The sequence below is a fragment of the Podarcis filfolensis genome (genome assembly GCF_964270895.1).
Source record: "Podarcis filfolensis genome assembly, chromosome: 3".
Taxonomy (NCBI): domain Eukaryota; kingdom Metazoa; phylum Chordata; class Lepidosauria; order Squamata; family Lacertidae; genus Podarcis; species Podarcis filfolensis.
The window spans coordinates 27,263,077-27,284,809 of NC_139606.1; the positions used below are offsets into that span (position 1 = coordinate 27,263,077).

Genomic DNA, 21,733 nt, shown 5'->3' on the forward strand with positions numbered 1-21,733 from the left:
GTTCAATTAACTAAATACAATTCACTGTAGCAAGATGTGACAAAGGACCCTTGCATAAATTGTTTTTAAATAAGGTTAGACAAATTTGATAGATCCGTAAAGGGTTATTAGCTGCGTTAGCTAAATAGAAACACCGTGTACAGAGGCACTGTACCTCTGAAAGGCACTTACTGGGGACAAACAACAAGAGATGGTCCATTTGAATAATGCAGAGTGCCTGCCTTTAGAAATAGAGTGCTAGTTTAAATATATTTTGTAAGTGAGACAGCTGTTCAGGAATCTCTGTAGAAAGTGAGTGGGTCTACATTATGTAATCAGTCTCTACATTTTGTGTCTTCATGCTATAATCATTATAAAATGTTATTATCTATGCCCTGCCCTCCCAGTCTTCATCCTACAACAATGTCTACTCTGCTCAAGGAACAATTTCTGCTGGTCTTAAATTAAGATACAATTCAAACTGGAATGACTTTTAAACTGTTTGAGTCGTAAGCCTGCTCTAGTGTTTTCTACCATATAAAATTTCCACAGGAGACCAAATAAGACAATGCCATACAAGTTTCCATTTATTATCATACTTTTCCATTCCTTACCACTCTGGAGAATTTTCAGGGTCAAAGCTATTGTTTCATGAACATTGTTTGGAAACATTTTATTCATTTTCTGGTGTGACATAAGGTGTTATTTATACCATAGTTTTTAACACAAATTACTGCTATTCATTAACTCCTTCCTTTGTCCCTGTGTTTAAATCACCCCAAATCCAGGAAATAATAGGCCACTTGAATACCTGCTGCCAAAGTCCATGGCTACCAAACAAATATCCAAGTTGGGATTATACATTATTACTTATGGCGTTGAATACCGATGAATACAGTTTTGCTAACTATCTCATATATGCTCACAGCAGCCTGTCATGATGCCACTAATGCTCATCCATGCGCCAAAACCTGCCTCCATGCATATGAAGCAGTTTCTGGATAAGACTGACTTATTTTCAAACCTACCCTTTATGAAAAGTTCCATATGTGTAATAAATGTAGGCAATTATTACTATATTTCCAGGAAACAGTCAGTAACCCACACTTCACTTTTGCAGTACAAAACATACATTAAGTGGCATACCTGCCTCAAATACAGGACATACAAATTTTATGATAACTGGAAGTACCAAAACTGTTAATGGGTGTTCATCCAAATTTTAATGGGGGCACCAATACCACTCATTGGGAAACTTCAAATACCGGTAGTATTTTTAGATGTCCCAAAACTGGGTACACTCTATTTTAGTGGGCTGCAGGACTTGTTTCCAAAAAGTAAATATTAGCTGAAATATTGTAATATGCTAAAGCATATATAATTAGTTTGTATATATAATACCAACTTCAGAGACCACGACTAGCTTCAGGGAGCTAATTCAAGAATCCCTCTAATACAGGAAGGCCCCATGAAAGGACCTAAGTATGCATACAGAAGGTCCGATACTCAATCAATGGCATGTCCAAGTTGGTAGGGCTGTGGAAGGTTCCTGTCTGAAACCCTGAAGAGTTGATACCATTTAGCATAGACGACGCTAAGCTACATGGATCAATGGACTGATTTCATATAGGACAGTTTCCTATGTTCTATTGTTCCACACTTTCAGAATTACAGAAATGCAAGGAACAAGTGAAATGCAGAACTAGCTTCCTGTTTTTGAACTTCCCTCTGTAAAGATCAGAGCAAAGTTGGGCATCTCCTCCCCACAGTGAGATGAGGTAACTCCAGATGTAAAGACAGCTTACATCTCACTCTGGGGAAGGGCTTCAGGGTGGATGTGGAGAGGTCCATACACTGTGCTTCAGCAGCAGGAGTGTAAACAAAAGCAGCATGGACCACACACATTCTTCCTCTCATGTATCTTCTCCATAAAGTTGCTAAAGCTCCTGTGTACTTCAGCACTAAAGACGATAATCATTCTATGTCTGTCCTGAAAATGAAATATCCCTGACAGATCATGGCTAGCAAATAAAATTCCCTTTAATTATAAATGGAATTGGTGTGGATAGAAGCCTTCAGAGATGAACTAATTTGGAAGATTTAGACATCTGATTGTAGTTAATTTGCAACAGAATGGGACTGTTTTGTACTGAAATAAGCACACTCAAGAACATCATCAATCTAAATATAGCTTCACTATACATCAGAAGATACTCTTGGGTGTGAAATGTACCATGCATGTTGCCACCTATATTAAAAAAAGGGAGCAATGATAACGGCTTTGTTTTTCCTTAGCTGTCCAGCAAATTTAACTTTCCATACTTTAATTTATATTTACAAAGCCAAACCTTACTGAAGTTTAAATGCATCACACATGACCATTATGCTTTTCAGTGTGGAAAAAGGGATTAATATTAGATTTGGTCAGGAAACATATCTTGATCAGGTATAGTTCTAATGAGCATCTGCCTAATTTGTGGAAGTCATGAAACTCTTTGTCCTGGAAAAGTCAGTTTGCCCCTTCTCTTGTTTCACTGTTATTTGTTTGTTTGGGCAGACTTTTAGTTTATTAGATAGATAAGGGAGCTGCTCCAGACTAATTTGAAATCATCGCTCTTTTTCCTGAAGTCACTGCTAGAACTGGGAGAAGAGAAAGGCTCTATTTTTTGGAGTTTTACGTAATCAGGCAGATTTTTGTTAGATTGCATTTACAGTGTTTACTTCTATTGGTATCCTTACAAATTTATTTCTGCCTCAAAAGTGCTGACTCTAAACTGGAAAGTAGTTGGCAACTGGCAAGCGCTAAAGCTGTATCTCAAAATGAAGAGGCTCTGAATGAAAATTTGCGTTTGTCATTTTATAGACATGACTGTTTAATTTCACTACATCAAAACATGCTTAGTCAGATAAACCAAATGAAAACAACAACACTCTTAACACTGAAATAGGAATTAATATGAAAGAAATTAATAGTTGTTGGATGCATTAAGGAACAATGCATTAAGTCTGACAGGGATCCAGATTTCACAGGTTTAAAAATCTGTGCTTCAGCCTTTATTGAAGGGGAGGCTTTTTTATATAGCTCGTTCTAATCTCCCACAGCTCCAGAAGAGGGCAAGGGACAGTCACCAGTGTGGGAAAGTAAGCCCTCACAATGTCATCATAGTAATGGCAGCCTGCCACAAAATGCTGTTCAGCCACCCTTTCTCAGCAGCAGGATGCCTTTGCAACCTGTAGAGGTGACAGGAAGTCAGGCCTTGTTTCCTGGTAATGCCTCACATCACCACATAACTCCCCTGTGTCAGCATCGCCCTTGAGCCAGTGCCACCAACTGGACTCAGGCACTTCAGCCCCGACTGGGCTAGGCGAGCTGGGTAGCACTTCCAGAGACCACCTTCTGTACAGGAACAGGTCAAAGTGCTGTGGACTCACAGCTGAGAGTTGTGAGCACCGGATTCACTCCAACAAGAAGACAGTCGTCGCATAGCAGAGTATAGCAGAGTATAGCGGAGTATAAACGACTCGGAGAGCAGCTCTGTAGAATATCTTCTTTATTCTATCTACAACTATTATACACAACTATATACAGAGCTAAATAGGTCTAAGCATAAATGAATGCTGCACTGCACTGAGTGTCTGCAGCTGCTCTTAGCAGCAACCTTATCTATACACACGATCTCTAACACTCAGTCTCTCTCTCTCCGACACACTGACTGACTGACTGACTTTAGGCTGGAGCGGAATAAGTAGAGAGCAGAACACCGCCCCTCCTCTCTGGAGAATCAGCAGACTCATCAGGAGATTCTTGGATATGGGAGGGGTGAAATCTCCTCACCCTGCACACGATACAGTGGGGGGGGAAGATCCAACTTCACTCCCTCTTCCTCTGTTGGTGGCACATGCCCTCCCTCCTTGATTCTCAGTGCAGGCTAGGGTGGTTTGGGGCTATATAGGAACTTTTTGCTCACTGGTTGCTCATTGTGGCTGGTGAGGTTTTTTCACCCGCTCCACACTGACCAGTGGGCAGATGTCATTAGGGGTCTGGTCCACCGCTGTAGACAAGCATATCTGGTTCAACTTGGTCACTTTTGGTAGTTAGGTGTGGGATGGGGAGAAATAAAATTTCAGCAAGGTGACCTTAGAAACCTTTCATGGTGAAGGCATGAAGGGTCATCAGCCTGTGTTGCTGACGTAGGGTGACACCATCATCAGAGACACACACCATGAGCAAAGGAATCAGTTGCCAGAATGTATCAGTACAAAAGAAGAGCTTGAATTTTAAAGGCCTCCACAAGAAGCAAGCAAGCAATCTTGGGTCAAAATACTACAAGAGAACTCTGCTGGTGCCCAGCTTCTTTAGTATTGGTGAGTGCACAATAAAATATGAGATCAAGGTCTGAAACAGCATTAGCACAACTAAAAGCTATCTGAATTTGCAGCAGAAGGTTGAGAAGAAACAAAATAGAATGTAGTCTTTTCTACAAGGTCTCCTGCTTCTTAGTAATAATACATTAGCAAAAGTGGTGGGGACTACTGGAAGGTAATTATGCAGAGCAGATGTAATAAGAATGACAGGACCTCACAGCTGGCATCAGCTATACCTGTAAAACTGCAGCCTGGAGTACCTGAAATTCACCAAATGGCTCCAGCATAGAACCATCCACATGTGCATTCTAGACAGCAGCCAGATATGGGCTTTTCACCCAAACTGGAATGTTTTGCTTGAGATGCTAACACTATGCCAAGAGCAGTGGCGTAGCGTGGGGGGTGCAGGGGGGGCGGGCCGCACCGGGCGCAACATCTGGGGTTAGGGCAAATCCATGGGTTAGGGGGCGCAAATCCACGGGTTAGGGGGCGCAAATTACTTGCCTTGCCCCGGGCGCTGACAACCCACGCTACACCACTGGCCAAGAGGGTTTCCCATGTTAATTTTTACCACATCCATTAAGAGCATGCCACCCACTTTTGCACTCCATGCTCATTAATCCAGAACCGCTTCTCCAACATCTGCCCTTCACTCATGAGCATGTAGTAACAGGATATCCACTCCTGTATGGCAGGATGTTCTTGGTTAGACCTTGTAGTTAAGGAGAGAGCTTAACCATGAAATGGGTTCAAACAATAAACTAAGCCAAACAGCGGCTTAGTTCCTGCACCATGCAGAGATAGAACTAGAAGGTAGGGAGCAAAGTGGGTATAAGCCTCTCTCTGCAAGCGAGCAGAGACCTAGTAAGCCATAGTTAAGCTGTCATGCAACCCAGGCCAATATTATGATTATTTTCCTTTTATTTTATATATGTATCTGGGCAGGTCCAGCTGTAGTATTCTCCATGTTGGGGGAGAAACATATTAAAAATGAAGAGTAACTGCAATTGTATCTGCACGCAGAAAATCCTAGAACATGAACTTGTTCACAAATGAATATTCAATACTTTATAACTACAGTGTCAGGAGGTGGTTTGCATGTGTCAATAAGCTATCAGAGATCAAGCAGAGCAGACAGAACTTTTACATCAGCACACATTTCAAACACAATGCTTTTCACTTGATTCCTTTCACATGTTCAGCTGCAAATCAAAACGAATCAAGTTCCATGCAAGTCTGTGTAAAAACAAACTGAGAAACCCAGTTGCTCCAAAGTTTCTAAATGTCTATGAATAGGTTACATTACGAAACCTGCTCTTTGGAATTCCCTTTCCTTGAATCTAAGACAGGTGCCATCTCTGTTGTCTTTTTGGCACCTACTGAAAATCGCCCTCTTTCAACAAGCCTTTTAATCTGATATCTTTCCCAGTATGTATTAGAATCATTTTTAATGTGTTCTATTGATTTATCCCTTGTTTGCCACCCTGGCCGCATTTGGAAGAAAGGGCAGGATACAAATTAAATAAAGAAATAAATCCATTTATTGACAAAGAAAGTAGGTAACTGGACTTATTTTGACTCAGCACTGCATTGAGTCAGTTCCACACCTGAGATGCACACACAACCCATGTAAATGTTGTATACCAATGGCAATATGCATGTTGGGCCACAAATGTTGAATCTGCATAATGGCTTATGCCCAATATATTTAAAAAGATCATACCCTTGCCTAAAGTCAAATCTGTTCTCAGACTGGCTGAAAGAGCTATCTTAACAATACCATCTATTTGCCAAAATTCAGCAGAAACTGAAGTATTCTCAGGGCTGCCTTAAAACTGGGCAACTGCCTTCACCCAGAGGTTTGTCAAACACTTGAGCTTTTTTTTAAGAATAGCTGTAAGCAGTTTATAATGCACAAGAAGCTTTTAGCATGCAAGGTTGTGCCACCATATAGATGAGAGTGTAGCATTTTGATGTGTTAAAACAAAATCATGCTACTAAAATCAGTGCATGTTGCTAATTTGCCATCATCTACCCTGAACATTTGGGAAGAGGCTGGATAGAAATTTGAATAAATAAAGCATACTCCAAGACAGCTCGTTTTTAAGTGCAGCCCTACAATCTTGTGCTCTCAGTTTGCATACATAATTTTTAATGCTATCACTGAACATTCTGTCCACAATCCAAAGGCAGTAGATGGTCATGACAGACAGATTGTTGACAAGTCTGCTAGGAAGAAGAAAAAAATCCATTAGTGATCTGGATTTTAAGTCCAAGTAACCGACAATGAAATTGTTTAAATCATAATAGTATCATCAGTTCCTGATTTCTACCAAAACTTAATTTGCTGGCATTTAAATGTTAATATTATTGATAACCAGTAAAATATTTCAGCCTATTACTGTTTAGATCATTAGTGACTCTCTCTCATTTGTAAACAGGTACAATAACTTGTCCTTGGAGGGGTGCAAATGAGAACATTTCTTGGCCTGCTGTATATGTGTAGCTAATCCCTTGGGGAAATATTGTTTTTAAACTTGTCAAAAGCATAGTAGTTTTTCAGGATATTTGGAAATGGGAATAAAGTTGACTAGCTAGTCCCTTGGACTATCAAATGGATCGAAGGTACTGATAATTACGAGGTCAATTTGGGACACTATTGTGAATTATAAATTTTATGGTATTCAAAAGTATACAACCTGTTGACAATCACATTTTGCTAACAACATGCTTTATCAAGACTATTCTGGTTCCCAATAAAATATTTGGAAGACAATGGCCCGGTCACGCTAACCCAAATCTTTGCTTAGCATGACAATTCTTTGCTTAGTTTGGCACTTTGCTCCTCCCCTGTCTTTTTGCAGTTGCGCCAAGCTAAAACAAAGTTAGCTTTGGCATGTTGTCCAACTCCAGAGTTGTGGTTAAGTTTTATTCAGACTAACCATGAGCTATAACAAAGAACAAACCTTGGCCTCTGGTCAAATTCATTAATGCCCTTTTATGCTTACCATTTAAATGTACCTTTTTAATGACACATTCCAAAAAAAAAAAATCAACACTTAAGGCCACAATTCAAACTTAACTGGATTGTTTCCAGTGTCCCTAATCCTTAGCATGCCTTCTACTAACTAAGTTCTAATGAACTCTGGGAGATTTAATTCTGAGTAAATATGGTTAGGACTGGGTTTCACATTACTTTCAATTATTTGTCATAATGTATGTTTGTCTGATACTTCACATACACAAATCTCAATAAAGCTATCAACTACCCTTTGTGATAGGCCAATATTATACAGTATATGCATTTTTAAAGGAAGTTGATGAGACACACAAAATGACTTTGTGGCTGAGGAAGGATTTGAAGTGGGAATCATTCCCACCCCTAGCTGCTGCTTTGGAATACTATGCCACACTAACTCCCGGAAATCACAATGGTTAAAGTCATATTCAAGAGCTCCAGAGACAAAATCAATCCTGCTTAAGCCCCACTGAACTAAATGTGAACGGAGCTAGTTGCAAAAGAGCTCTTCTTTATTTTAATACAACTTCAGAACAAATGGCTTTGCCTGGACTGGTACAAATGTGTTCTTGTTGCAGCTCTCAAACACATTAAGATGAGCTCAACTTTAAACAGAGTGGGTCCCCACAATCATTTCTTGGTTATGTTTTCTGCAATAAATTTCCTGTAAGTTTTGTATGTGAGAGAGAACACTGTACAAGATAATATCCCACCACCTCTAGAAAACTTTCAGAATGTGAGCTGAGATAGGGTATGGTGATAAGCAATCTCATAACATGCCTGATATATGTTGGGTATGTGTGTCACAACACTACTAACCACCATGATGGAGGCAAAATCATCCTATGTTGGCTTTATCATATCAGCTGCAATCCCAAAAATGGTTGTACAAATCCACTACTACTGACAACAACCCCTCTTTTAAACTAGAGGCGGTACGAGAGAAACATATTTTACTGGCCCACTTATTTACCTGCATAGCCCAAATTCTTAAAAAAAAAAAAACTGAGACAAAAAGACCCAATACTAGTAAGGATAAACCAGGCTTCCCTGGTTTAGTATACATTTTAATTCAAGAGGTTCTCCTCAGCTGTGCTCTTATAAAAAGCATGTCAGAACCTCAGTTCATAGCGCCATGGCCCATTGATTGAACATACTTTGGAAGTACTAATACGTCATGATTCCTTCTTCAAGACAGATTGAAGAGAAATATTGTTTAAACTATATTTTTCATCTCCAATCTGTTAGTCCTTCCAAAGCACCTTGTATCAGAGTTTTCAGTTGTGTGATCCATCAAGCATAGAAGAATCATTATGTACAGCCTAGAAGCAGAAACAACATCCCATCCGGTGTTAAATGTGAGACAGGACTCAAAGGCAAAAGATAATCCCTTCCATAATTTCTTCAAACAACAAATCTCAGGTATCCTAAGCTCACAGCATTGGGGGGAGGGGGTTATATGAAAAGAACAAATGTTCAGGAAGTGACAGAGATGGACAGAGTTAAATGCTGTAACATGGTACTTATTCACAGCACATTAGGCAGAAGAACACTAAAATTAGGCATAACATTTTATTCCCTTGGTAATATTCTTCAGCCCTGACCAGAGATGGTAGAAGACAAAATGTTGCTTGGAAAAATGAATTTTGACACTAACTCTGCCCCAATAATACCCCAATAAGTATAAAATGTAAGGTGGAACCATATAGTCTGTTGGACCCAGTACCTGTACATTTAAGCTAATACATCACAAACTTGACTATTTAATATGTTATTCATTTCTACAACCAAAATAGAAATAAATTCTAGAAGGTTGAAAAATGTAGAAAGCTAAAAACATCCAGTCCTAGAACAACATACAACTGAAGCTAAATAAATAAGATTTTGCTGTTATAAACAGCATATATGGACACTGAGGACAAAGAAGCTTTAACTGTGCTGTGTTCAAGACCAAAGTAGCTGTCTGCTCAAAACCTATCATGCAAATGATTTTTAAAACAGTGCTTTCCCTACCACCCCATGGCCAATAACAACTAGCAATGAGCAGCACAATCCACAACCCACAACTTACAAACAGCTGGATCATTGCCAGATAGAAATAGAACATCAGTATATAGCATGCCCTTTTTCTAATCAGTTTCCCAATTCAAGAGCACCATGCTGGCATGAGATATGCCATGCTGGGATGAGGGAGATGGGTTTTGAAAACAGCAGACCCTGATGCTGAATGGCCTTAAAATCTTCAATCTTACAGATGTTTATGAGTTTGCCTGGTGCAGAGCTATAATCAATTTGCTTATGCCTGACCCTCAAGATGCATTAAATTTATCCTGAAGAAAACTAGTGTCTGAAACCAATCGGCCAGACTCATTAGACACGTGGGAGTTTCAGAGAACCGAAGGGCCTACTGGCAGATGCAACATTGATTTCTGTATGTTCACAATTTACCAGACTGCTCCATACTAGATGTGATGGCTCTCTATGGGGTGCCCTGCAGCCTTGATTATTTCACATCCAAGCTGGCTAGCATAGTTATGTGGCAAATGTATATTTGCAGCCTTTCCCAAGGAGCAATATTAAACTCTGGTATCCACACCATATCTAACGAGATAAAATAAATAAAATAAACATTTTACTTTAATGGTCTGTTGGACATTTTTGCGACTCGAACCACTTCTCTATTCTCCTTCAATCATTTTGTAACTTTAAATTTTTCACATAAACATGTTGGTACTAATAAAAGAATAATGTACTTTAATGGGATGAAATCACATTTAATCGATATACTATTAGCATGGGTGAACTGTACTTTGTTGACAAACCTTAGAGAGAATTTACAGCGGGCAAGTTACTTGCCCCAATAAACAATTTGCAAATGTTGGGGCTCTGTGTTTCGTAAGGGTTTAAATATCACCACAAAGCCTCCCCAATGCTTACAATCAAAGAAGGAACAAACAATAACAAAATGGTACATTTTGTTGAACTATAATGGCAAGAGGTACATGATGACAACAGCAGTTATTCTGCTTGATACAAGTGCTATCCTAGAAAATGAGATCACTTACTGAATGTGATTCTGAAGGATGGCATTTGAAAGAACAGCTATATTTTGAACTATCATTGTGTCAAAAAGTATAATTACTGTGTGCCTGCTTAAGTTCGTGTGTGTGTGTGTGTGTGTGTGTGTGTGTTGATAAAGTATAGCAATGGTTATGACTGCAAGGCACCACTGCTTCATTACATTCAGAACAGCACTTTCTGAATTCAACTTGCAAAGTTCCCATGAGAATGTTTGTGGCTGGTTTGTGAGTACACACACCTCTCTCACTATATATAGGGGTGGGTATACCCACATGTTCATTTTATATATATATGTATTGACTCAACTTCTGCATAATGTGAAATTATGAAGAGTCAAAACAAACTAGAGTTCCTCAAAAAGCAAATTTAATGATTCATAATGGAAAATAAGAGCAGGGAAATCGTGCCAAAAAAAAACAACAACAACAAGATAGCTCACCATAAAGTCATACTATAAATTAATAACTTCGGTGAACAATCTAGTCACGTATGCAGTGGCAGGAACATACTTCAGCAGTGTATACTCAAACACAAAAGAAGGGCTGTTGCTGGCAATGAGCAAACTATTTTGCATGCCAAGCTCTTAGGCTTGCCACCTAACACTTATTAATTCATCGGACAAGACAATCTATAAACTAAGCTAAAAATCAAAGTACTCCTTTTAGTTCTTTCTTAAAATCCCCACCCCATCCCCATTTTCAATTATTTTGTCTTTTTTCTTCTTTGTGCAAGCTTGTCAGTACAGCTCACTTTTTTCCCAGTGGCCAAAAACAGGACCTCTATCTTTTAAAAAGCAATTATGTTTTTATTTACACAGCTTTTTGATTCTCTCACTTATCTGGGTTTTATTTTGTATTATAATCTCACTACACTTAATAAATACATATGCATATGGTGATTTAACTAGATGGTAACCACTAAGTTTAAGATCAGCATTCAAACTTGAACAATGAGCGAAAGTAACTGCAAGCTGTTACATATGAAGGGTTAACAGTTTGCTCAAACAATTCTTTGTCTGATGATTATTGTGTCATTTTAACCATACTTAGTTCTCATATTTGGTATTTCATCAAAGGTAGCCTGAGAACCCCAAAATTTTAAGATTTGCACCTTCTTAGTATATATATTTTTTCTACAAAGAAAAGAAGTGAGGGGGTATACTTATAAATTAGACCCAAAAAAAACAAAAAACAAAAAAACCCCAAACACTCCACAGTCAATTTCTAGTAGCTAGAGGACTAATTAAATACAATTAAGGGATGATTTATGCTTAATTCCAACCTCACAACCAGGATAGGTTGTTTTTGGCTTTTAAAAAAATTAGGTCAGTTAAAATGAAAACCTTGGTTTTTAAGGAGATTAACAGCCATTATAACAGGATAAAACTACTCTTATATCATAAAAAGAAGGAAGGCATTTTCAACCAAACATTCTAGTAATCCAGCACAATTATACAGTAAACATGTAAGTCAATTATTAGCTTACTAGAAGACTAAATTATATTCAGGTCCTGTGAAAGACTTTGGAGTAACTGCAATAATAGATTTTACTGTCTACATTTAAATAGGCTTTTTTTTTGCTATCTCTGTTCTGCTTTTCTATACAGAATATCATTTGGCAGTACAAAAATAATGCTTCCCTTCACCCTTTGCCATCTCTGTATCAGTAAGTCGTTAAGGTTCTCAGAATCACAATATAAGGCACAATATTTCAGTCAGTGAAAACATATACTCTCTCACAAGCATGTCACACAGAATTAATTCCTTCTGAAATTTTAACTGAAACAACATTTATTAAGACTATCCGTCTGACTTTCTTCTTTTTAGAAAAACAAAAAATAACGATGCAAACACTGAATAATGGCTGCTGTGCATTTCAGAAAACAAAACCACTAAATTCCTGTTTAACTTAGAAGAATCAGGTTCTCTCAATATTTCATATATTCCCCCCCCCAATGCATGCAATAAAAAGAAATAGCCTATTCTTTTGTTCCCTCGTCAAGCAAATCAAAATCCTTGCAGTTGCTGAACAGAAAGCCAAAATAACGAAGTATAAAAGAGGGCATGCTTACCTTTATGGGCTATCAAATGGAACGCAGGAAAATTGCAAAACAAAGTAGTCCAAATGAATTATCTATGCATGCAGTCCAACTTTGCACTTTCAAGTAGGCCACACCGTCAAGCAATCATTTCAAACACCAGCCACCCTGCTTTTCCATCTTCGAGATATTCACCCAGAAATCTGTGACAAACCAGCTTCACGCTAACAACACAAACTCTTGCAGTGCTTCCAAATGTCCACCATTTGTTTGCCATTCACCCAGTCAACTTTTTCCAGTGCACATCTTCTCTCTGTGTGTGCATTTCCCGAGGTACAAGAGACAGGAATTGCTCCTCATTTGTATGCTAATTATTTTGCCACACAGACAGAAGTCATAATGTTTTCAGACAGGAACACAATGGATCCAAAGTTGGAAGGCAAGAAATTAATAAGTTGACGCCACTAAACGGCGGAGGAAGATGTACATGTGTGCAGCACTCTGCTTGCTGGATCAGCAGTAGCCTCCATTTAAAAGAACTAGCAGCAGAGAGGCAGGCAGTGGGCTACAGGAAAGCCTAGCTGTGTAGTATATGCATCAAGCACAGGTTCCCTTAGAGACCACATTACTGCAGCAAAATAACATCAGTAGCATACTGCTGACTGATATCCTCCTCTAGCTGCTGTAAACTTCGCCTCTGAATTAAGAGAGGGACTCCTCACCTTCCTTTGCCCCCACTTTTGGATTACAACAATAGTTTCTAAATCTCCTGTTTATTAGACTCGCCAACAGAGTCAGGCAAGATTGAGGATGTATACTGTATGCTGCCTACATTGTTACCCACAGGCCCCTAAATCTCTGGAGGTGTATCATGTGCAATGCTGTATTTAATATAATAGATGGGAACGGTAAATACTACTCAAGCTATTTAACAGCAACCCAGTGAAAGATATATGTTTTTTAACATGGGGTCTCCAATTCTACGACGGACAACAGTCTGCTCGTTATAGAAAATGCCAGGAAATTCAGCAATCTCCCTACCATTTTGACGTGTTTCTTTGGAAAGAATTAAAACTCTGCTTAATCCTTATATAATCGTGCAACATGTACAGGGTTAACTCCAAGTATGTCTTTAACCTCATTTTGGTTAGCAGATAGCCACACATACCTTTGAAGGGAAGGCGCAAGAAAAGCAAACCTTTAATGAGGATAAATGAAAATAAGCCAGGACTGCAGAGCCAGATACATTAAACAAAAAACATCTCTGGTATAAAGTTTGGGAACAAAACTTTTGTGTGTGTGTGTGTGTGTTTGTTTGTGTATGTGTATACATACACATACATGTGATGATTCATATACAAAAAGGCTAGGGTATCTGGAAGCTTTCTTCAGAATTTTGTATTTTGTTTCTGATGCACTTTCTCCCAAGGCTAGCAAAGAACTGTTTTAAAGGGTCATCAGTCAGACACACATCTAAATTAATTCACTTCAGGCACACAGCACATACCTGAAAAGTCTAACCTGCATAATACTCAGTCATAAGACAGGTAACTTTGCTGTTACTGTTGCTTGAAACATGACCCTTTAGGAACTTTGTGACTGTAACCCTATGCTTAAAAGGTCAAAATAAATTTTACTGGCTAGTTCCCTGCACAAGAAAGGTTTGTCTTTTTTAATGTATTTTATGCCAACTTTTCTAAATTCTAATTATTGTGGTCAAAACCAGTGAGCTAGGTACAAGCTGTAGGGACCTTGACACGGAGGCACTCCACAACTACAGGAAAGGCATGAAAAGAAACCAGAAACATCTCACACAGATGGCAACACACACAAACTACTCTTCCTGGTACTATTTTTTCCCCCATGTATAAAACATGTATGGACGTTGGAGAAGTAACTGGTGAAGAGCTGTAAGAGAGAAAGCTTTCCCTGTGACTGAGGGACAAAATCTCTGCCCACTCCACCTTCTCACACAATATCTTATCAGAGTGCTCTGTGTGTGTCTCTCTCTCACACACAGACAGTAACACAAGCCTGCATCCATATATATCTCTCTCTCACACACACACCATAGTTCCCTCACGAGTTCTCTCTCACACACGGTCAAACCCACCCACCACCCCCATTCACTCACATCCCACCGTTTTCTTCCCCCAACCTCCCCCCTCACACAAGCACAACCTTCCACAATTTCCCCTCACAAACGCGCGCGCGCACACACACACACACACACCCCAGTCCCCTCAGAGTTCTGTCGCACACAATGCCCACCGCCTCCATCTCTCCCTCTCCCACCACACAATGCAGACACGCGTGAAGTTGCCCCTTCTCCACACACCCCAGTTCTCCCCATCTCTCTTCCCCCTTCTTCTTCTCCTCCTTCGCCATCCACTAGCTCCTGGCTTGTGTGTTGTGTGAACGCGCGCGCGCGCGCCCTCCTCCCCCCCCCACCGCCGCCGCCGCCGCCGCCTCCGAACTGCAGCCTCCTCGAAAGGGAGAGACAACAATACTGACCGCTCCTGCCGCGGCGGAGGAGGCAGCTGGGCTGACCCCAGCGCGGGAAGTCACACGGCGCACCTCCTTGCGCAGCCACACACCAGCCAGAGTAATCCGCCTCTCGCGGCTGCCTGAGGTGGCCCGAGAGAAGAAGGCCCGAGACGAGAGACGCCGCGGCCAGCGGCGGCCGCGCACCAAGGCTCTCTCTCTCTCTCTCTCTCGCTTGGCAATTCCCTTCCCAGCTCGCACTGCAGTCTGTGAGGGGAAGGGAAAGCCTCGCTGGAGCGCAGCCCGCCCTTCGCTCGCTCGCTCTCTCGCTTCCCTCCTGGGCTCTCCCCGGCAGCTCCACAGACGAGGCAGCCACGCTGAGGGCAAACTTTGCTGACAAATCCTGCCCAACGAGTGTGTGTGTCTGTGTGTGTGTCGGGGTGCGCGCGCTGCAGCGAAAGAATGCGAGGGCACAAGCCTTTCTCTCCCTGGACTCGATTCGGGGGGGGGGGGGAGGCGGGACGCCGAGGTGTTTCCCCAGGAAGGAAAAGGGATCTTAGCGGGCTGCCCCCTCCCTCGCACCTGGGCTTCCTTTCGCCTCCCCCAGCTCGGCTTCTCCATCGACGGAGTCTCCTGGGGCTCCCTCGGTTACACCTAAAGCCTCAAGCAGTGCGTCTGACCGGGGAAGCAAACAAACAAAAAAAAGACTCGGAGTAACCTGGTGTGAACCAAGGGTCGCGATCCGAAGGTTACGCAGGCCAGGCCAAGCCTGCTCTGGCTTTCTCGGGAGTAAGCTTCTGTTACTCCCGAGTAAGTGCAGGACGGCACTGCAGCTTTTCCTGGGGGGGGGGGGGTTAAAGCTCGTCATCGAAACTCAGGGGACTTACTTTCAGGTAAAATAAATAAAAATTCCTTAAAATTCCTTAAAATAAATAAATAAATAAAAGTAACCCAGGATTGGGAGGGAGGGAGAGAAAGCGTGTTAAGGCGCTTTTTCAACGGATGCACTGCGCAGACAAAGCGTGATATAAAGCATCTTCGCTTGTCCTGGAGAAGCCTCGTCGATTTTGATGGTGAAGGAGAACCGTTTCCTGGGTAAAATTCGGAGCCTCGGGTTTCTTCACACTTCCAGTGGCACTCTGAAGAAGAAGATATACCCGGGGGGGCAGGTGCCCCTCAGATATCATGGGGGGGCACCCTGCACTGGCTCAAAGGTCCTATGGATTTGTCACTGCTTTCAGGGTACTGATAATAAAGCTGGGTGAAGGTTAGCTCGCCAGGGCTACTGATGACTTCCTCCTAAAATGCTGATATGTGCAAGTGGCTTTTGGGTGGCAGATTAGGTTTCTTGGCGGGGGGGGGGGGTCCTCGTCCAAATTACTCAACGTTTGAAATGGGAAGAGGGATAAGTATCAGTTATCAATTTAAATGGGCATCTGTTTCTATGGCTTTTGAGGTCAACTCTACTTTCCCCCTTTTCAAAAATAAATCAGTCAAATTGTTAAGAATTTGAAAATGACCATCTTTTAAAAACAAAACAAAAGCATGTCCTGTACGAACTCCCCTTACATGCAGCTATCAGCAGAAGAAGGATGAGGAAGCTCATACGGATCTTTCACATTTCTCCAGAATGTTTACATCACCTGCATTAAATGCCTCCCTGAAGTCACAAAGGCAAGACTTTGCAGCCCCTTTCATAATTAGCGCTGCACCAAGGGTGCACAATGGGAAGTAAACCCCATTGAGTTCTGAGTAAGCATAGTTAGGATGGCACTGTAGTACACAGGAACCCATGCAGACGAACATCTTACCACAGATTCCCACCGGCTGTGTAAGAGAAGTCGCCTTACCACTTGGTACGTTGGTGCAGAAGAAAGTTCACCCGAGGTTCTTTGGTCATCTGCATAGGCTCAAGTGCTAACGCGGATTAGACACCCTTCTTGATGAGCATGCAGTGCAAGGGGATGGGGAAATCCATCCTTTACCCACTGTGACTCTAAGTATGATGGGATGGTTATAGGGAGCTAAGGAAAACGATACTGAGTATATATACACTGTGCTGTTTTTAAGTGTGGATGCATTTACTCCTGAGAGAAGTGTTGGCGAAAAAGCAAGCAGCCCCCACTCTAGGGCGAATGCACTTACAATTGGGTGGTAAGGGGCACCTAAAAAATAATGAAATTTGGTGCACCGCCGGGGAAACATCGCAAAGCTCCCACGCCCTGACTTCAATTGAAAGTCAAGGTAGGGACCCCAAACGACTGCAGCAGAACCGTGGCAAGTTCGAACAATAGCAAGTGCGGCAAATCGCTGCACTCGCCATACTTGGGCTGAATGTTGGTGGGATGGCGTGGGGCTTGGGCTTCCTTTCCCCAAAGGTATCTCTGCAGCAGACCGCTCTTTCCACGAAGCACCTATAATGAGAATGCAACGCCTTCTCTTTGATGCACACGGGAGCAGGATAACGCAGTTTGTCTCATTCAGCCCCTACACTTGAAAGCATAACATTTCATTTATTTTGACTGGCTGGAGCGGGAGAGGGGCCGGACCTGGAGGAACACGAGACAACGCCAGAAGTACAACAGACAAGGTTCACCACTGCCAGGCTGGAACTGTAGATCTTTGTGGGAATGCAGAGCTGTGAACAGCCTTCATTTAAACAGCAAATTGTAGGTGTCACTATGAATGCCTCTGTCCTATACATTCTCTCTTCCCCTAGCTTCCTCCTCTTACTTTTCCCCCACCCTGAAAACAATACACACGGGCACACGCACAATTCCAATACTGAAATCCCATGCACACAACTCCCATTGTTACTTCCCGTGTAAACATGCAGAATATGTTGCTGGAGAGAGTAGAAAATAAAACTGGCCTCAAATAAAGCGTCCACACTGTGCAACCAGAAGCCCTAATTATTGAAAGTACATTATTGCATGCTGAATAGCTCAGTACTAAACACATTTTCTTAGAAGCATGCATAGGATTGCATTTTTAACAGAGTTGCCTAAGAATGAGGAGCGGGGCATATATGCATATCTAATTGTCTCTGCCACAAGTCCCTTGAATTCAGAGAAAACTCTGAACACAATGGAGTCTAATGATGGCTTGAAATTTTCAGCATAGTGGCACGTTTCCTGAAGAATAGGGAGGATATTCAAAACAGGATGGAAAAGTTGCTGCACATGCGCAGTAACCGCATCTCATGATAACAATGTAGCTTCAAATAATAAAGTCAAACAGCAGACAGCTTCGTTGATCATGCGCGGATGCTATGCAAAGCATCGTGCTTCAAACAATGTTCTTTTAGACTTAGTTCAGGATGCTGACGGAGTGTTAGCTCCGCACAATGAAGGGGGGGGGGGGAGCAGAGACTTCTCAGAAAAGACAATCTCTATGATTATTTAGTACTACAGCTGAGATGTTCAGTTGAGCAAACGCTCTCGGAAGAAATAAATGTGCGTGCGTGAGAGATAGGGAGGCGTTTAAAGTCTGAATATGGGTGGGAGTCCATTGCAAGCGCGGCGGAGTACTGTAATTGTGAAGAGTTTAAAGTGATGGTGGGCTTGCTATTGTTCGTAGGTTTGTAGGGAACACTAGTCATATTTGTTCCAAACGGGCTCATTTGAAGGCAAGCAACGCTGTTGAAGGAAAAAAACCTGCAATGTCAATAATGTCCTAGTCTTAAAACTGTATGTATGAAACAATGAGAGAGAGAGAGAAATTCCTACATCTTTCCCACCCCAACGTTTAGCAGGCTAAGTAAAATGCATGCATGAATAAGGACAAAAGTGGATATATCTTGTGTTTTTTTCCTCTTCAAGAATATGCATAGTGCCTATGATGGCTGTGGAGTATAAACATTCCCCTTTCTTTAACCTGCTCTTTGTAGTAGAGTCGCTGAACTGAGGGAAGTGAGTTATTTTCCTATTCGCCAGTGAACTAATAGGAAGTCAGGACTCAAAAGTAATTGCTATCAGCAACGGACAGCTCCTGGTGCTGAAAAGAGAAGCCGCTTTCATAATACAGTTCACTCAAACAACCTTCGGGAAAATCACAGCAAAACTGAATGAGGTGGCAAGTTCTTGGGCTGAATAGCACTGTCTGCAGAACAATGGCAGCCAACTCCAAATCCCACCATAATCACATTAATGAGATTAATCAGTGAATTAGCAGCAGTCAAATGTCAGGGTGGCAAGGAGGAATCCAACCAAGCTTGGTAATTAACTTTTGTGGGGGCAGGGAAAGGGAATCACGTGCATTATCTCTTTTTGGTGGTTGAAAAAAGGCATGTTATCTCTCCCCCCCCCCTCACTACAAGCCATTGGAACTTCCTGAAACTTAAAAAGGGTGGTGGTATTAAACTCTGAATGGCTCAAAGTGTTATGAAGCAAGCTATTAATTCCCCCCCAATATTCTCTAGCTGGCAGCAACTGAGGAAACTAGCAATTTTATATCCCCTCAGTCTGTTGAGAGTTGGTTGTGATTGAGCATATTGGTGTGAACAAGGCTGTGTAATTCAACTTTCACCAGAAAATCCAATTAGTGCTGGAACTATGTTTGATACAGAACTATAGTGGAGTTAGATACCTACATCTCTTTATATACATATATATAATTTTTTTAAGCAATGGTTAAACCAAACAGTTTGTATGGCAAGAGACAGCAATGCAGAGAAGTACTATTTAAAATAGCAGGTCAGGTGACTAGTCAACCAAGTTGTTTTAAAAACTCTAAGCTTCTATGTATATATGAACTAAGCAAGTCTTACTTCCTTAATAGGGTTAGTTCAAAAATTCCAATTTTCCATTGAAATTGATCTGAGGACTAGTGAAATTTCTTTTCCATTTTAAATTCAGCCCACCGGGAATAGTTCAGTCTTTCAAAAGTTATTCTTCATTGATACATTTTGGAATTAAAGTTATGTACAAGGGGAGAATCCTTCATTGGCTGCACTTTTAGTTATTTAGCAGAAGCAGACATTCTATATTCTTCAGTGAAGAAATACTGTCCTCAATGCTTTGTCAGATATTTACTTTTACTATGACTTTAAAAACATCTATAATTACATTGTATGCAGTAAACCACTTTTTAATATATATGAAAGTCTTTGATTTGCAGTATTTACAACTGACTTCCAGGACTGTATCACAGGAAATAAAATGCAAGTCAATTTGTTCTTTGGTGTTTAATCTTTTTCATAGCAAGTATAAATTCAGCAAGAGAATCAGCTTAGTATTTATAACTGTTCCTCTATAAAGGGAAGTAAATTTGCTGTGCCAAACTATTACAATATTTATCACACACACCAAGTTTGCATATCTGAAAATTTCAGTGCAGTATTCTCAACTCTGTGCCATCTTTAAATTGAAGGTTGTAGAATATAAAAATGGAATTTAATAAGAGTTAATTCTCACATGTTGTGACAAGTTAAATATATCATAACTCAGCTCTAGAACTGAAACCTATGTATACATTTATTTTAACTTGTTGCATAACATATATATATATATATATTGCCAGTATTTTGTCATGGTGATTTTAAAAATACAGGTGTTGAGAATAAAGGCACAAGTTGGAGTCCACTTGCTCCAGAGTAGCCCATTAAAGTCAACAAAACTGCTCCACAATAAGTTGTGGAATGCCAACTTAGTGTCGTCGTTCAAATGTATCTAGATCTCCTATTAATGACTGGATATATTCAAGTGATGAATGGATGTCTGTGAAGTTTCTGCCTCGATTGTTTTCTTAGCAAACAAGTACTGTTCAGCATGCAGCAACTTTATATATAAACAACATGCTTCCTGCATGCACGATAATGGCTGTATACATTCGCGACAGATTTCACCCTGAGATTACTTCCTATTCCAGAGTCCCATGCAGTTTCGACAGCACGGCAAATATGCTGTGAAGAATTTTGAGGGAGAAGAAGGGGGAAAGGGGGGTGGGGGTGGGGGTGGGCAAGCAAACAATGGAATCTGTAGGTATTAAAACTACCCAACAATTGAAGCAAAATAATACGCAGTCAGCTCAGACAACCAACCCCCAGATGAACACAATCCACAACCTTCATTCACCGTCAGATAAGCTACAACATATGAAATCTCGGCACGGTTAAGGGAAAGAGGGTGGGGGTGGGGACACACACATATGCCTTAGCTCGCTGCAACTTTAAACGGACGAGAAGTAGTTAAAAAAAAAAAAAGCTTGAAGCATACCGCGGAGACCCCCGGAAAGATTCCGTTTTCCCCCCTCTTCACTGAATACTGAAAAAAAAAAATATCCCACGTTCCATAGATTTAAAAAAATAAAATAAAACACACCCACCAACGCTCAGTGTTGAAAACGGCGGGTGGGGGTGGGGGCTGCGAGAAGACTGCGAGGGGGGGGAAATAGCCCCTCGCTCTCCCCTCTTTCTCTTTAGTGTGCAGGAGCTATGGGGGGAAAATGTCGCCCTGGCAGAGATGACAAATTCAGAAGGAAAGGCTAGCAGGCCTAAGGGATCTGTTTTACTTCCACATACATCCCCTAATGCACGCACTCCCACTCATTCTCTAGATATGGTTTCCCTCCTCCCGGTCCCCCCTTTCCTCTCTTCCTCCTCCTCCTCCTCCTCCTCCTCCACTTCTCCCTCCCCTCCTCTCTTTCTTTCCACCAGCTCCAAATCCCCGGCATATGACCTTCTGTTAAATAGATAAAAAAAAATTGCTTATCAGTCATGCAAATGAGGCTGAATTCATTTTCCACAACAGATGGCCTCATAGATAATG

The 21,733-nt window shown here is 41.2% G+C and overlaps 1 protein-coding gene across 16 annotated transcripts in view; it reads right to left on the minus strand.

Moving 5' to 3' along the window:
• Nucleotides 1-21,377, minus strand: part of MYT1L (myelin transcription factor 1 like) — a 280,396-nt gene extending 259,019 nt beyond the window's left edge. For 10 of the 16 annotated variants that reach the window (XM_083607073.1, XM_083607078.1, XM_083607085.1 and 7 more), the window contains exon 1: nt 14,997-15,418. The gene's annotated coding sequence lies outside the window, so the exon portion shown is untranslated. Of the gene's footprint in view, nt 1-12,515; nt 13,643-14,996; nt 15,419-21,290 lie in introns of those variants that run through there. The other 6 variants (XM_083607079.1, XM_083607087.1, XM_083607086.1 and 3 more) reach the window with 4 other exon arrangements.
• Between the last annotated feature and the right edge of the window lie 356 nt (nt 21,378-21,733).